Here is a 17,198-nt window from a genome sequence, read left to right on the forward strand (position 1 = left end):
TACGGTGGGCATTCTTCTTATTATTATTATTATTATTAAAATGTGAAATTGGTATTCACAATTTCTTAAAGTATGAATTTTTTTTTACATTGTGAAATCGGTAGACTACTTGAAATATAAGTTTACTTGAAATCCAAATATCATACCAATTAGTATAGGATTTTTTTTCTTTATTTCTATAAATAGGATTAGTTTCAATAAGTTAAGGGAGCTTTTATGCATTCACACACACATCCACTCTAAAATTTTTAGTTACCCTCACGCATAAAAACATGAGTCACGAGTCCATGTAAATTGGGAGACTCCAACTTTTTTCTTTTTAATAATTTCAATTTTGTCTTTCTTTTATGTTAATTAAGTTCTGTCATTTTCATTCAAACACTTGTCAATTTTTGCATATTTTAATACAAATTTTGTAATTTTCAATTTTTTATGTTTTTGCATTTGTTCTTACTTATTTCTTGCATTCTATAACTATTATTTTTTACATTTTTATTGAGCACGATCTCTAAATTAAATTCTAAGAGAAACCCACAAAAGAAAAGTCGTATCTATCCTCAAATTAAGATTATTGATACAAGTTTGATCAACATCTCCTATTGAGGTCCAAAAATCAAAATCAAGCGAAACCAATTGGCACACCTGGTGAGACCTTAGGTAAGATTGACTGCCTAAAGTGATTGTTGTATGCATTTGTAAAGTGGTAAATTCATACCCTATATCGGTATAAATGCTTCTATTTTTATGTCATCTCAGTTGTCTTCTTCAACCGAAGGGTCCGACCATGACTCTTAAGAGATAATACTATCTTCACAACCAAAAGTCACTGAACCGATAGAAGTACTTGGGACTTTTGCTGAAAGTCCGATTAGACATGTGAACAACATAAATGTGACCTTAGTGGCTTTTTCTAGTGTAGTTGCAGTAAATCCGACTGCTTGGTCTATGTATAAGTTATCTCAATATTTACCATCTTTGGCTAATTCACATATTTTTGGGGTATATGCAAATGTTCAATCAAACTCAATTATTGAAATAAATTTCAAGGTTTTGTACAATGATACAACCACACTTATATTAATATTTGATGGTCAATCCTTTTTATTTGGGATCGATGATATCGGGATTCGTGATATCAGAATTACGTCAACAAGGTATTTTGTCAATATCGATACAATCATATATAAAGAAAACGCCAGCACAAATTGATCTATTGACTCAACCATCGATACAAATGAAAGTACTTTGTTCGACCTTTGTTGTCCTTCGACATCTAAGAAAATGCATAAAGGTCTATTGTTCTCAAAAAGGTCAAAGAAAATACCAATATCGGGAGCAACGCTACCTAACATCATATATTCTTTAGTAGTTTTTAGACAGCAACTAGTAAAAAATCATACTGATTTAGTCAACAACTTGACTCAGGAAATGATAATTATCTTAAACTTTTTGATAGAAAATAATAATGCTAAGTTTAAACAAGTAGTAATGTAGATGAATGAATTGCCTGTGGCGGTCCAAAGTAACTATAAGGCACCAAATTTATAGGAGGCCACCAACCTTATTTGGAAGGTCAGGGGTAGAACCCAGATAATGTAGTGAATGATGCCCAACAAAATTATTTTGCCCAACATAATATTACCCAAGTTGCTGAGTAGAATATTATATAAGTGTCGAGCATATATTAAATAGGTAGGTTTCAACATAAAATTGACTCACCAACCATATTTTATATCTCTTTTTTCTGACCACATGTTGCAAGCAGAACTCCTTAGAGGAGTAAAAATTCCAAAATCTTTGACTAAATTTTCTACGAAAAGTGGAGAGTTGACTGTTGAGCATATGACACATTACACAATCGAAATCGGAGTTCTATCTAGCAATGAATAAATTAAAATGAGATATTTACCTTCTTCTCTTACCATAAATGCTTTCACTTGGTTTTTAAATTTGTAGCCCAAGTTGACACATTCATGATAATGGTAATTGTTGGAGAAGAATTTTCATGATTAATTTTTCATAGAAGAACTAAAATGTACACTCTCTAATTTGTCTTCAATAAAAAAATCTAAAAAAGAGATAATAGAAGACTATCTTATTTGATTCAAAAATATGAGAAATAAGTGCTATAATTTGATCCCAAAGCCTGAAATTGTCAAGATAGTGATTAATAGGCTTGACTTTAAAATTAGAAAGAAGATAGTTAACTAACAATTTATTGACCTTGCTCAATTGGCAACTAAAGTTTGACAAATCAAAAGGCTACAAAAAGAAAAATACCAAGAAAATGACAACTTTTTTGAAGAAGTAGTAACTTTTGTTGGTTGTGTGATATATTTTGATTTGAAGGTAAAAAAATGATGTACTTAGAGCCGAAATAAAAGACAAATCACAATTTATATGTTAATCTCTGATGAACGGATTTTTGACGGTTTAGAATTCACAATAAATTCTCGTTGCTAGTATAGTTTCTAAACCAACAAAGAATCCTCTCATACAAAAATTTGTTTGTCACTTAAGCAAATCCAATAAAAATAAACTGAAGTATTTAAACCTCGGGATGTCTCTCAAGGAATTGCAGGGAAGTGTAGTTTATTATTGGCTGTAGAAAATTATCTTTTTGGGTTTTTGAAATAAGGAACAAGGAAATAAAATGCCAAAAAATTAAATTAATAACTAAGAAAACTCTTGGCAAAGTATGAAAATTAGAAGTCCTATCCTAGTTATCCTTATCAATTGTGATGAGAATTGTCCATTGCTCCCACTTAGTTAACCTCTAACTATGAAGGAAAGTCAAGTGGATAAATCAATTTGATTCCTCAAGTCCTAGTCAACTCCTAAGGAAAGACTAGCTTTAGAGGGATCCAAATCAACTAGCAACTTTCAATTATCAATCAACAAAGGAGTTTGATAACTCAAGAGTCTCCAATTACTCAACCAAAGCCAAAAGCAGAGAAATCTACACTAAAATCCAATCAAGCATTTTATCAAACACTTGGAAGGCGCAACATAAAAGCATAGAAAAGCAATAAGAGACAATAAAATCCAAACAACCAATTACAAACATCAATGACTAACAAATAATAGAAGAAACAATAAATATGAAATATCTCAATTTGTATTAAATAGAAAATCAAATCTAACATGAGCATTCATAAACTAAAATAGCAACATAAAGTAATCAACAAGGGAAATAAATAAACTAGAATGCTAGAACAAATAAGAGTAGAAGAGAAACTAAATTAAACTAAAATAGGATGCTGAAATTAAGAAGAGCTAAAACTAGGAAACTTAAAACCTAGAGAGAGGAGAGAGCTTATCTCTCTAGAAAATTACATCTAAAACCTAAAATTATGTGAATGAATATTGCGTGAATGAATGAATGATTCCCCCACTCTACAGTCTCTAATCTGTATTTTCTGGGTCGAAAACTGGGTCCAAAACTAGCCCAAAATCGCCCCTAGCATTTTCTACAATTTCTGCACGTGGCGCATGTCACGCATACGCGTACGTCACGCGTACGCATCGATGGTCTTTTGCGCGTGTCACGCGTACGCGTACATCACGCGTGCGCATCGCCTAACAGCATGGCAACTATGGCAAATTTCATATCATTTCGAAACCTCGGATGTTAGCTTTCCAACGCAACTAAAACCGTCTCAATCGGACTTCTGTAGCTCAAATTATGATCAATTTAGTACGAAGAGGTCAAACTTGATAGCTTAACAATTCCTTCAATTTCTTGTATTCCTTCCACTTTTGCATGCTTCTTTTCCATCCTCTAAGCCATTCTTGCCCTATAAACCCTGAAATCACTTAACACACATATCACGGCATTGAATGGTAATAAGAGAGGATTAAACATAGTAATTTTAAGGCCAAAGAAGCATGTTTTCAATCATAGCACAAAATTAGGAAGGAAAATATAAAACATGTGAATTATATGAATAAGTGTGAGTTTAGTGGAAAAAATCCACTCAATTAAGTACAAAATATACCACGAAATAGTGGTGCATCAATCTCTTAACCCTGTTGCGAAAAAGATATTCCGAAAGAAGAAAATTACTAGAAGCAAGTCAAGATTTTCAAACAAGACACTAGATATGAAGGTCGACCAAAATCTTTGCAAGTTGACCTTGTGTTTTGCTAAATTTGAGGGTTTTATTGTCAATAGAATAGTAAAATGAGAAATTCAGTTTGACGCCCAGCATGCTCAAAGTAAGACCTATATACTTCAAGGTTGGTGAAGATTTGTTAGAATTTCTGACCTAACAAAGAAAATAAAAAATGAATATAATTATGTGCTTTAGGTACGTTGCAAAGATAAAAGAAAAAAGAAATAGTTGATAAACAGTCAAGATAAAGGACACACGCACTTATGAAAATTGATATAGAAGACGGAAATCAATTCAAATTTATTTTTGGGTTGAATTTAGAAGTGGTTTTGAAGTTTTTAATGGTTCTTCATCAAAATCGAAGTCATCTAAAATTTCGAGGGGCATTTTGTTGTGCCAAATTGGTTGATCTTGAAAAAAATTCAACAGTTAAAGTCGAATATCATATGTCTATGAAGAACACCATGGCTGGAGAAAGTAAGAATGAGTTAGGCTTGGTGATCAACTTACCTTATACTTCATGCCCAAGTTTGCTTGAGATCCAAAACTACTTGAAATACAAGTTTACTTGAAATCCAAGGTCCAAGATTACTTGAAGTGCAAGTTTACAGGAAGTCTAAGATTATACCAATTATCTTAAGATTTTTTCTCTATAACTAGGATTAGTTTCAATAAGCTAAAGGAGCTTCCATGCATTTACACACTCACTCACTCTAAAATTTCTAGTCACACTAATACACAGAAACATGAGTCACGAGTCCTTGTAAGTATTGAAAAGCTCTATCCTTTTTCCTTTTAGTAATTTTAATTTTGTCTTTCCTTTCTATTATTTAAATTCTATCATTTTCATTAAAGTGCTTGTCAATTTTTACATATTTTAATACAAATTTTGTAATTTTCAATACTTTATGTCTTTCTATTTGTTCTTTCTTATTTTTTGCATTGTATAATTATTTTTTTTATACTTCATTGGGCATGATCTCTAAATCCTGTAACGACCCATCTTCTAGCACGTCATGATCGTACCAAAAGCAAGGCATTACTAACTTAATTAATTTATTATGTATTTAATATTGAGCCAAGATCCACCATGTGAGATAACAAGATTTTTGTAGTTATACAAGAGTATAATAATCATAAGATACTAGCCACAGCCTGCGGAGTTTAGGTTGACTAGTTAACTACTGACATACAAAGTTTTGAAAAATAAAACAGCTTATACAAAATATTTCTCATAAAGTAAGCCTCTAAAGCAAAATAAAATACAAAAGTGAGAGTACTAATAAAAATAAATCAAAAGACTCTAAATATATGATAAAGGTCCTCCGCTCTGTCACTATCAAGTAACTCACCGAGGTGGGTTGCGACCTTCATTTGAAAAATAACAACAAAGTATGGAATGAGAACCGGAGGTTCTCAGTATGGTAACAGTGCCCAGTAATGTAAGATATAAGACCCCGGGACGCCAGAGGCAATCCTAGAGCTTCATATCCGTCATAAGATTCAACTTAAAGCATACTAAAATTAAAACCATAACTTTAAAACCTTTATAAAAAGGGAAACTAACTTAAGGGATTTCTAACTATCAGATCACTGCTGTCCCACAGCCTTCACCAGCCTAACTGCCATACGATCCCATCGCCACCACCTACCGAGCCTCCTCAATCCCAGTAGAAAACACAAATAATTACATACAAGTAATACACAAGAAATAATCAAGTATAGGAAGTAAATCAAGAAGCAATTAGGCATGTTATACAAGTAGGCATAGTATGAAAGTAGACAGAGCAAGCAACCACATAGAAAATGCACATTGCCCTATTGGCTGTGATATCACATTGTCGGTTCAACTGACAACTCGACATATCTCCATGGAGATGTCGCCCTTCAGAATCATAATGGGAACCCCCGAGATATGGTGCTTGGAACACCATCTAGGATTTTGTGCCTGCACAGTCTAGTGATCCGAAGGGATGCGAGCGGGATACTATTACCACGGACCTCACATCTCAACGTAAGTGGGACGAACCACCACCCTTACGCCGCCGCCGCTACCTCGACAGGTGGGATCCAACCAAACTATCCCTACCAGGCACATAGCGTCTCAACAATCTCAGTATAAAACAGTGATTCAGTGGTTTTTGATGGGTGAAAAAATGCCGGTTAAGAATTTCTAATGAAAATAACGTTGTCAGTACAGTCTTAACCGACGAAATTCCCACTATCAATTTAGTTTGTGTCACAATTAAAATTAAATAACTGGGAGTAGAATTTCCAGGTCGTTTCCCAAAGAGTTGACACAGGGTGCAATTTATTGGTTAGGAATTTTATGAGTATTTTTGAAATTGAGAATGAGAAAAATAAATAATTGGAAAATTAAAGTAATGAGCAGTAACAAGAGATGTTATATAATTGAAACAAAAGGCCTTGGCTAGGAGAAGATTAATTGGAGTTTCTATCCTTGTTGACCTTCCCAGGTATAATAGTAAAAGGTTGTTGCTTCCACTTAGTGATCCTCTAACTAATAAAGGAAAGTCAAGTAGGTAACACTAACTCTGATTCACAAGTCCTAATAAGTTCACAGGGAAGGATTAGAGTTAGTGAAAATTGAGTTAAACTAGAAATTTCCAATTACAAATTAATACTTGAGTATTCTAACTCAAGGGTTTCCAATTAATCAACTCCAAAGCTAAGTTGGGAGCTCTACTCCATTAACATGAATGTCATTTTTACAAACATGTAAAGGGAGTAGATAGCAGACATGGTAATTAAAATTAAATTAATAAAAGCAAATTTGGAGTTGATAATTAATTGAAAGAAATCAAACAAGTAATGGAATTAAATATAAAAATAGTTCATTGCATTAATAAATTCAAAATTAACAATATCCAAATATGACCACAAAGCAACAAAATGGAAAAGAGTAAATGAGTTATTAGGAAAGCAAACTATAGAGATGACGACTTCAATCGATTGTAGCAACAGCCCTCTCAATATTCAATCAAAAGCCAAAAACTAAGAACACTAAGAACTCTAGGAGAAGTGGTGTTTTTCTCTCTAAAATTCAAAACTAAAAACTAAAACTAAGTGAAAGTGAATGTATCTTGAGTCTCAGCTTGCCCCCTGCCTCTAGTATGTGTTTTTGGGCTGAAAACAGGGTCCAAATCAGTCCAGAAATTGCCCCCAGCGAGTTCTGATAAGTGCAGCACGTGATGCTCTGTCACGCGTATGCGTCGCTGGTCTTCTGCGCTTGTCACGCGTACGTGTCAGTCACACGTACGCATCGATGTACGATGCGCCAATTCACGTGCACGCGTCAGCCATGCGTGCGCGTCGATCCTCACTGCTCAGCTCCTTAGTTTCTTGTGTTCCTTCCACTTTGACATGCCTCCTCTTTATCCTTTAAGCCATTCATGCCCTGTAAACCTGAAAACACCTCACAAACACATCACGGCATCAAATGGTAATAAAAGGATAATTAAAAATTGACAATTTAAAGGCCTAGAAAGCAAGTTTTCAATCATAACACAAAATTGGAAAGGAAATGAAAAACATGCAATTTCAATGAATAAGTGTGAGATTAGTTGATGCAAACCCACTCAATTTACTCCAAAATATATCATAAAATAGTGGTGCATCAGTTTTCAGAAATCATTTTTCAATATATCATGGATCCATCATTCCATTTCGAGTCCCAGACTCACCTCAACCACTGCCAATTCCTAAATTCCATTCCGAACTCATCAGTTCACCACTTTCACAATCCTTTATCATTAATCACCAATATACTATCCTTCCTTCTCACTCAACCAAACCATCCACAGCACACCAGAAACCTAAATCTCCGTTCTCTAACTTTTCAAGAAAATACCAAATAATTCCACCCAAGACCTTTTCTATGTTTTAATATCCAAAAATAAGCCAAAAAGTCTTAAATAGGTGTCATAGAAGTTTACAAGCTTGTTGGGAAGGTGAAACAGTTAAAAACAAGATTTTAGTTGAAAAACAGGGCATGTGCGCACGCACAGGGATGTGCGTGCGCACACCCTAGAGGATTTTTGAAATGTGTGCGTACGCATAGAGGTGGACGCACAAGTGTAAAAGTTTCCAATTCTGTTCGCTCGCACAAGGCGTGCGAACGCCCTCAGCAGAATGCACCTTCCAACGTGTGCGTGCGCACAGGTTGCAAAACTTCGTTGGTTGTGTGCGCGCACAGGTCATGCTAACGCTCTCAACAGCAAGCCTTCCCCTGTGTATGCATACGCTCAAGGCCGTGCGTGTGCACAGTTTCAAAAATTCACAGGGTGTGCGTGCGCACATAAACCAGAAATCACAAATTCTACAGCATTCACAGAATTCAGATTTCAGACACCAACTTTCAATGATCATATCTTTTTCTACAAAATTTGGATTTTCACAAAATTTAAACCATTTTAAATCTTTTTGAATTATCTTTAATTTGATATAAAAATCATTCAATTTCAAAAAATGTAGCTCAAGATATGATCCGTCGAATTTAGCCAAAAATCCATTTTTACCAAAAATTTCTAAACCTTAATTTTACCAAACTTTCAATCTAAAACTACTTATTCAACTCTCAAAAGAGTCCTAATGTACCTAAACCATATGCATATACTCTCAAATCATTCCTCAACCTATTAATATACAATTTCACCTATTTCCATCCAAAATTCCCACTTTCAAGCCTCCAATTCTCAATTATTACAACTCAAAGCATCATTTTATTATTCTCATTATTTATCAACATCAATACACTTCATAAATAATTATCAATATCCAAATTCATCATTTTCAATCACACATCATAAATTAACTTCAACATTCATCAAAATTTTACCTTCATCAAAATCATCACATATCAACATTCATTACCAACCAATTCAATCCTATCCTAAGGTCTACTAGCCTAAGTTTCCAGAAATTTATATATTACATAGAGAAAACCGAAACCATACCTTGACCGATTTCCAATATGTACAAAACACCAATGTGAGTCCAAGCAAGCTTTAAACCCAAAATCAAGTCACCAACAATTCACCAACTAACTCCAACAAGGATCAACAACCAATTTTTCCAAGCTATACACATTAATTACCACAAATCAATTCCTAGGGTTCATCAAAATCACAATTTCACAAGGTAAAGAGTTTTCTTACCTTTTCCAATGGTGTTTGTGGCACAAACCACCAATAGTCCAACTTTAAGTACTACCTAAACAATCAAAACAAAAAAATTCATTCAAAATCATTACCCACAATTTCGGACTTTTAGGGCAGAGGGAAAGAGATGAAAATTCGAAATCCTACCAACAAATGTTAGATAGAACTAACAGGCTCGGCGAGAGCTTCACGTAGCTAGTGACGGCACGCGAATCAGAGCACCGTAGCTCGAGTTATGGCCACCAAAAGTTGTATGTGAATAGTAGCACTCTCTCTTCTCTTGCAGCTGCTAGGTTTAGTGTGTGGGTAGGTTATGAGCCGAAATGGCTCATTTTAAGTGTATTTATATGTTGGGTTTGGGTCCAACTTGGGTCCGGTCCAACCCGTTAGCATTTTTGGCCCGTTTGGCCTAACTTTGGGCCAAACCTTAAAAATTAGTGCCCTGTTTTCAATTTTAATTATTTTTCAAAGTTTTTCTACTGTTTTTACTACAACTGGTTTGACCGGTTTATCTGCCGATTTGCGGTCTTACATGGTTTTTTGCAAAAAGTACATTTTGCAACTCAGAAAAATCTACTGAGTCCAAAAATCATAATTAAATTTTTAATTAATATTCTAAAATTTTGAAACTAATTTGGGCAATTAAATTATTATTATTTAACGTTAATTAATCAGTTAATTAATTCGCGGTTCTTACATCTGGCAACTTCTTAGTCAGGACCACTATTTTATCTTCCTTTAAGGCCTTCTTCTCATAGAGTAAGCCTTTCATGTATGCAGCACAGGGAGGCATTTTCTCCAGAATCTTAGCAAAAGGAATGTTGATTTGTAAATTTTTCAGAACCTCTAAGAATTGAGAAAACTGCTCGTCCTTGGTCTCCTCTTGGAGCTCCTGAAGGTGTGATACTTTAGGTTCTTGTATAGGTGCCTTAGGGGGCGTGTAATAGTGTAACTTCACCCTTTTCTGGAGCTTCTTTCTCCTTTGACCCCTTAGCAACTTGCACCACCTCCTTCAGCATGACTTTATTAGCCATTGTGAGGGCCTTGTACTCTTCTCTTGGATTAATCATTGTGTCACTAGGGAGATTGCTAGGAGGCCTCTCAGGTATCCTCTTACTCAATGATGAACTGCTATTTTATGACTTATTCTGGATCAAATCGAGTAGATTTTATCAACTTTACTCACACTTATTCATGTAAATTGCATGTTTTTAAGATTCTTTCCTAATTTTGTGCTATGATTAAAAACATGCTTCCTAGGCCTAAAAATTACTAACTTTTAATTCTCTCTTTTTACCATTCGATGCCGTGATGTGTTTGTTGAGTGATTACAGGATTTATAGAGCAAGAATGGCATAGAGGATGAAGAGGAAGCATGTTAGAGTGGAAGGAACATAAGAAATTGAAGATTTGAGAAACTGGAAGCGACGCGTACGCATGGCTGAAGTGTGCGCGTGACCAGGAGCATCGTCCACTGACGCGTATGCGTGACTGATGCATACACGTGGCTAGTGTATTGTCCAAGTGATGCATACGCGTGGCTGATGCGTACGCATGATGAGCGTCACGTGCTGCAATTAAGGGAATTCGCTAGGGGTGATTTCTAGGCTGATTTTAACCCAGTTTCAAGCCCGAAAATGAAGACAATACGCTGGGAATGGAGTTAGGACAGAGACACTTCACTTTAGCTTTAGTTTTTTAATTAGTTTTTTTTAATTCTAGTGAGAGAAACTCCTACTTCTCTCTAGGATTTTGATTTTCTTAGCTTATTTTCAGTTGGATCTTGAGAGAAATTATTGTTACGTTCATTTTCTAGTCATTTTCCTTATAGTTTTCTTCTTTAATTCCTTTAGCACTCTTTCCAATTTGGTTACTTGAATTCATGTTTAGATCTTATTACTCTTGAATTTTGTTAATGAATTGAGTTATTTCCATATTTATTGTTATTGCTTGTTTTGTTATGGTTGATTATTCGTAGTGGTAATTTGAATTGAATAATTTTCCTAGTTTTTATCATGTATTTTATCTATGCTCACCAAGTGTTTAAGGAAATGTCACCCATAATCATGGAGTAGATTTCCTTGCTTGATTTGGGGTTGAGTAATTGGATCCACTTGAATTGTTATATTCAAGTGTTGATTGGTAATTGAAGATTACTAATTAGCTTGAAATTCACCAACTCTAGTTCTTCTCTATAAAGTGACTAGGACTTGTGAGTGATGCGTGAACATCTTTTCTATCTTTTCCTAGTGAATTTGCATTTAATTTGATTGAGTTAAATCAAGAATTAATTATCTTTTAACCACTATGAATACTACTTTGAGTCGTGTGCAATTCTGTTTATTTTACGTAGCATTTAGTTGGATGTTATGGAGTTTCCACAGAAAAAGAGAAGAAGGTTATATAGGACAGGAATGGCTTAGAGGATGGAGAGGAAGCTTGCACGAATGGAAGGAGCACAAGAATTAAAGGAGATGACCAGCGAGGAGTGACGCGTGCGCATACCTGACACGTGCGCGTGATTTGGAGATTTGCATAGCGACGCGTGCGCGTACCTAACGCGTACGCGTGACACGCGAAGAAGACCATCGACGCGTACGCGTGACATGCGCCACGTGCATAAAACACAGAAAATGCTGATTGCTGTATTTAATTCTGATTTAAACTTTATTTTTTTAAAATAGGAAAAGATATTATTTTAGTTTTAGAAATAGATTTTAAATTAATTAGGATTAGATATAAAAGAGAAAAAAAAACTTCTCTTCTGGAATACCAACATTATTCCACCTCAGCCCAATTTACGGTTTACCAGAATCCTAGTTTTCACTCTTTTTCATGAGCAACTAAACCTCCACTGTTAAGGTTAGGAGCTCTATCTATTGTATGGATTGATTCTATTATTTTTCTATTTTAATTCATGTACTGATTTATATTTCAAGGATTGTTTTCTTTCTTTATCTTATGAATTTGGGTGGAACGGAAGTATGACCCTCTTTCTAATTGAGTTCTCGTATAACTTGGAAAAGCTCTTTACCTGAACAACAGCTTAAAAATAATTTCTCCTAATTTCTAATTATCTGGACTTAACGGGATACGTGACATATAATCTTCTTATATTTGGATAATTAGGATTTTTGTGGCATAATAACTAGAATTAAACTTCACCCCCTAATTGGAATAAATTGACCAAGGAATTGGCGGTTGATGAAAGTTAGAGGAGACGAGAAAGGTCTAAGGAATTAGGGTCTAGTCACATATAGTTTGCCATGAATTAAATCTTGCATGATTAAAATAAATTAATAAGAAAAGTCAATCCGGAAAATAGATAACTCTGAAGCCTTAACTGCCTTCTCCATATTATTTTTCCAACTTATTTATTTGCATGTCTTTTGATCTTCTGAATTTACTGTTTATTACTTTTGAACTCTCAACACTATTTTCTGCTTGTCTAACTAAGTAAATTAATCAACCATTGTTGCTTAGTCCCTTAATCCTCGTGGGATCGACCCTCACTCACCTGAGGTATTACTTGGTACGACCCAGTGCACTTGTCGGTTAGTTTGTGGTTATAAAATCAATGCCACAGCAGGGGATTCTTGAGGTTGAGCTGTTTGATGTGTGGGGCATTGATTTCATGGGACCCTTCCCACTTTCACATTCAAAAACTATATCCTAGTGGCAGTTGATTATGTGTCCAAGTGGGTGGAAGCTGTGGCTCTACCCACCAATGATACCAAGGTGGTAATGAGCTTTCTTCAGAGATATATCTTTAGTCGGTTTGGTGTCCCGAGGACACTCATTAGTGATCGAGGAAGTCACTTCTGTAACAGACAGCTGGACTCTCTTCTGCAGAGATATGGAGTCCGTCATATAGTTGATGCCAGGGAATTTTGGCCAGTTTCACTGACCTTTTCTTTACTGTTTTAGGATAGTTTCATGCATTTTCTTAGGAAATAAGCAAGTTTTGGGTAGAATTTTACTTACATATTGATTTAAGCAAACATTGTGCACTTTACATGATTTTATGAGAATTATGCAAGAATTGAATGACAAATTGGATGACGCATGTCTCATGATTTGGATTAGAACTTTGATGCACTCTATTGCTTGATTTCAGGACAAAGAAAGCAAGGAAGAACCACGTTAGCAGCCACGATAGTCTAACTAACGTAACCACTAACGTGGAATGGGAGCTAGCTTGCAACGTTAATGAGAAAAGTAATCGCCAATAACGTCCTCGAAGCCATCATAGCCCACGTTAAGAGTCACGTTAACTAAGTTAACGTGAACTCTAACGTGGAAGAAAAAAATGAAGCCAACGTTAGTGACACTCACCTTTGTCACTCACGTTGGACCAAGCTCATATTGGCCACGTTAAGAGCCACGTTAACTCAGTTAACGTGGACTCTAACGTGGGGAAGCAAAAGAATAGCCAACGTTAGTGACACTCACCTTTGTCACTAATGTTGGACTAAGCCACTTTGAGCCACGTTAGTTGCCACGTTAACTTAGTTAACGTGGAAGCTAACGTGGAGGGAGCAAGAATCGCCAACGTTAGTGACACTCACCTTTGTCACTAACGTTGGAATGAGCCACTATGAGCAACGTTAACTCCCACGTTAACTTAGTTAACGTGTAAGCTAACGTGGATTGAAGAATGATGAGCCAACGTTAGTGACACTCACCTTTGTCATTAACGTTGGAGATGGCTATCACCACCACGTTAGAAGCCACGTTAACCTAGTTAACGTGAACTCTAACGTGGGAAGTAGGGGCATTTTGAAACGTTAGTGACAAAGGTAAGTGTCACTAACGTTTTCGAAGATTTGGCAAGCCTACGTTAAAGGTCACGTTAGCCACACTAACGTGAACTCTAACGTAAGGGGAAGCGAGGATTCTCAACGTTATTGGAAAAGGTAAGTCCCAATAATGTGTGCGAAGGACCAAGAGGCAACGCTAGTGGTCACGTTGGTGCCACTAACATTGAAGTTAACGTGGATCATCCTTGGGTTAGGAACGTTAGTGAAAAAGACGACTGCCACTAACGTTCTCGAACCCATACTTTCACTTAACGTTAACACCACTAACGTCCTAAGCTAAAAGTCCCTGCCCACTTCATACTTTCTCTCTGCAAGTAAAGCTAAGCCCACTGAAGAAGATAACTACTTCAAACTCAAGATCCAAAGGCCCATATCCGAGATTTGAAGAACCAACTAGAAGATCAGAAGAGTAGTATATATAAGGGTAGTTTTGAATTAGAAAGGGGGTTGGAAATTTGAGAACTACTCTCTGTATTTTACTTTTTTTGCAGCTTTTAGTTTAATTCTCATAATGTATTTTCCATCTATGCTTTTCATTCCCAGAGCTATGAACAACTAAACCCCTTTCATTGGGTTAGGGAGCTCTGTTGTAATTTGATGGATCAATAGTAGTTTTCATTATTCTTCTTCTATCTTTTCTCTAGATTTTACTAGAAAGCTTTCAATCTTCATTCAATTGGGTAGTTATCTTGGAAAAGAAGCTATTCATACTTGGATCTCTTCGAAACTTTGGAAGAGGAAAAGAAGCTATTCATACTTTCAATGCTAGAAATGCTTTCTCATGTTGGACTAAATTGGGGTTTGGATGGATATAGTGACATATAATCCTACCAACACTTTGATTTGGAAATACATGTGGTATAATCAGTGAACATACTTCATCTCTTCTCATGAGCAATTGACCAAGGAATTGGCTATTGATCAAGATTTGAGAGGTTGAATTACCAAGAAATTGGAATTCGATCACTTAAGATTGCTAAGGAGATCAATGAATGCATTGATTGAGGAAGAGATGAAAATGAACTTGATCCGGAGAATGCAACATCTCCTAAGCCCAATAAATTCTCCATTTCTGATCTTACCCATTCTCTTTACTTTCTGCTATTTACTTTCATGCTAAATTCCCCTTCCCCATTTAAGATTCTGCAATTTACTTTTCGCAATTTACATTCATCTCTTTATTTCCAGCATTTACGTTTCTGCTATTTACTTTCCCGCCATTTAATTTTCTGCAAATCACAAATCCAATTCTGCTTAGTTCAACTAGAACATTCCTCTAATTAAAGTTGCTTGACCAATCAATCCCTGTGGGATTCGACCTCACTCTATTGTGAGTTTTTACTTGACGACAATTTGGTATACTTGCCGAAGGAAAATTGTTGAGAGACAAGTTTTCGTGCATCAAGTTTATAGCGCCGTTGCCGGGGATTGATTTTGTATCAACAATGATTAAATTGGAGGATAACTAGATTGAGCATTTTTCTTTTGTTTGATTTAAAGTTCTGTGTGAGTAATTTACTTTCAGTTTTAGTTATTTTCTCCCCTTTCCCCTACTTTTTTTTTTAGTTGTTTACAATTTAGTCCAATAACCCACTAACTGTTTGATATATTGCATCACTCACACTAACAGCATTTCTAACAGAAATACTTTCTGCATCTATTTCCTTGCTTGTGCCTTGTTGGTTGTATGACAGGGAAAAGAAGCGGGGCTTCAACTTCCTTTGATTTTGAACCTGAGAGGACCTTTCTTAGATTAAGGAGGGAAGCAAGAGGAAAGAGAGTAGTTGGTGCCGAGAAAGAGGAGGAGTATTTTGAACTAAACATGGATAAAAATATGGAGAACCATCATAAAGAAGAGGCTCACAACCATGGTAGAGAAGGTCTAGCAAATCATGCTGGGCAGGAGAGAAGAGTTTTAGGCTCTTATATCAACCCAAACCCAGGAAACTGTGGGAGTAGCATTCAAAAGCCAACCATACATGCCAACAACTTTGAACTAAAGCCACAGCTCATCACCCTTGTTCAGAACAACTGTTCGTTCGGAGGAGGTGTCCAAGAAGACCCCAACCAACTTTTAACCACCTTCCTGAGGATATGTGATACTGTGAAGTCTAACGGTGTTCATCCTGACACCTATAGACTACTTTTATTTCCCTTCTCACTCAAGGACAAGGCATACAAATGGTTAAAGTCCTTCCCGAACGAGAGTTTAGCAACCTGGGAAGATGTGGTGAACAAATTCTTGGCAAGATTCTATCCTCCTCAAAGAATCAACAGGTTGAGAACTGAGGTTCAAACTTTCAGGCAACAAGATGTTGAGACTCTATATGAAGCATAGGAGAGGTTTAAGGACCTGACAAGAAGGTGCCCACCAGATATGTTTAATGAATGGGTGCAGCTGCACATTTTCTATGAAGGTCTTTCTTATGAATCGAAGAAGGCAGTAGACCACTCATCCGGGGGATCTCTGAACAAGAAGAAGACCATTGAAGAAGCCATAGATGTCATTGAGACTGTAGCCGAGAATGACTACTTCTATGCTTCTGAAAGAGCAACACTAGAGGAGTGATGGAGCTAAACAATGTGGATGCACTGCTGGCCCAAAACAAGCTTATCACCAAGCAGCTGGCTGATCTTACCAAGAAGATAGAGAGGAACCAAGTAGTAGCAATCACCACCTCATCAGCAACCCAAGAGGGAGTGAATGCAGAGACAGAGGATGAACAAGAACAAGCCAACTACATTGGAAACTCACCTAGGAAAGCACATGATCCATACTCCAATACCTACAATCTTGGTTGGAGGAACCACCCAAACTTTGGGTGGGGAAATCAACAAGACCAAGACCAAGATCAGAGACGCTACAACCCCAACAACAATGCAGTCCACCAACAATCCACGCAAAGATCATATCAACACCCACCTAACAACACACCTCAACATCCATACCAAAGCCAAAATGGCCCTTCTCATCCGTCCAACCTCAACTCACCATCATCTGAAGATAGAATCTCAAGGATTGAGACTATACTTGAAGGCATATGCAAAGAGATTCAAGATAACAAGGTGTTCAAAGAGGAGGA

General features: G+C 36.1%; 1 non-coding gene across 1 annotated transcript; it reads right to left on the minus strand.

The window, feature by feature from the left end:
* Nucleotides 1-16,390: 16,390 nt before the first annotated feature.
* Nucleotides 16,391-16,497, minus strand: LOC148576558 (small nucleolar RNA R71). Its single transcript, XR_015903695.1, has one exon. It is a non-coding gene; the product is annotated as a small nucleolar RNA R71 (small nucleolar RNA).
* Between the last annotated feature and the right edge of the window lie 701 nt (nucleotides 16,498-17,198).

Source organism: Arachis ipaensis, chromosome B1 (assembly GCF_059453495.1).
Source record: "Arachis ipaensis isolate K30076 ecotype BB chromosome B1, ASM5945349v1, whole genome shotgun sequence".
Taxonomy (NCBI): domain Eukaryota; kingdom Viridiplantae; phylum Streptophyta; class Magnoliopsida; order Fabales; family Fabaceae; genus Arachis; species Arachis ipaensis.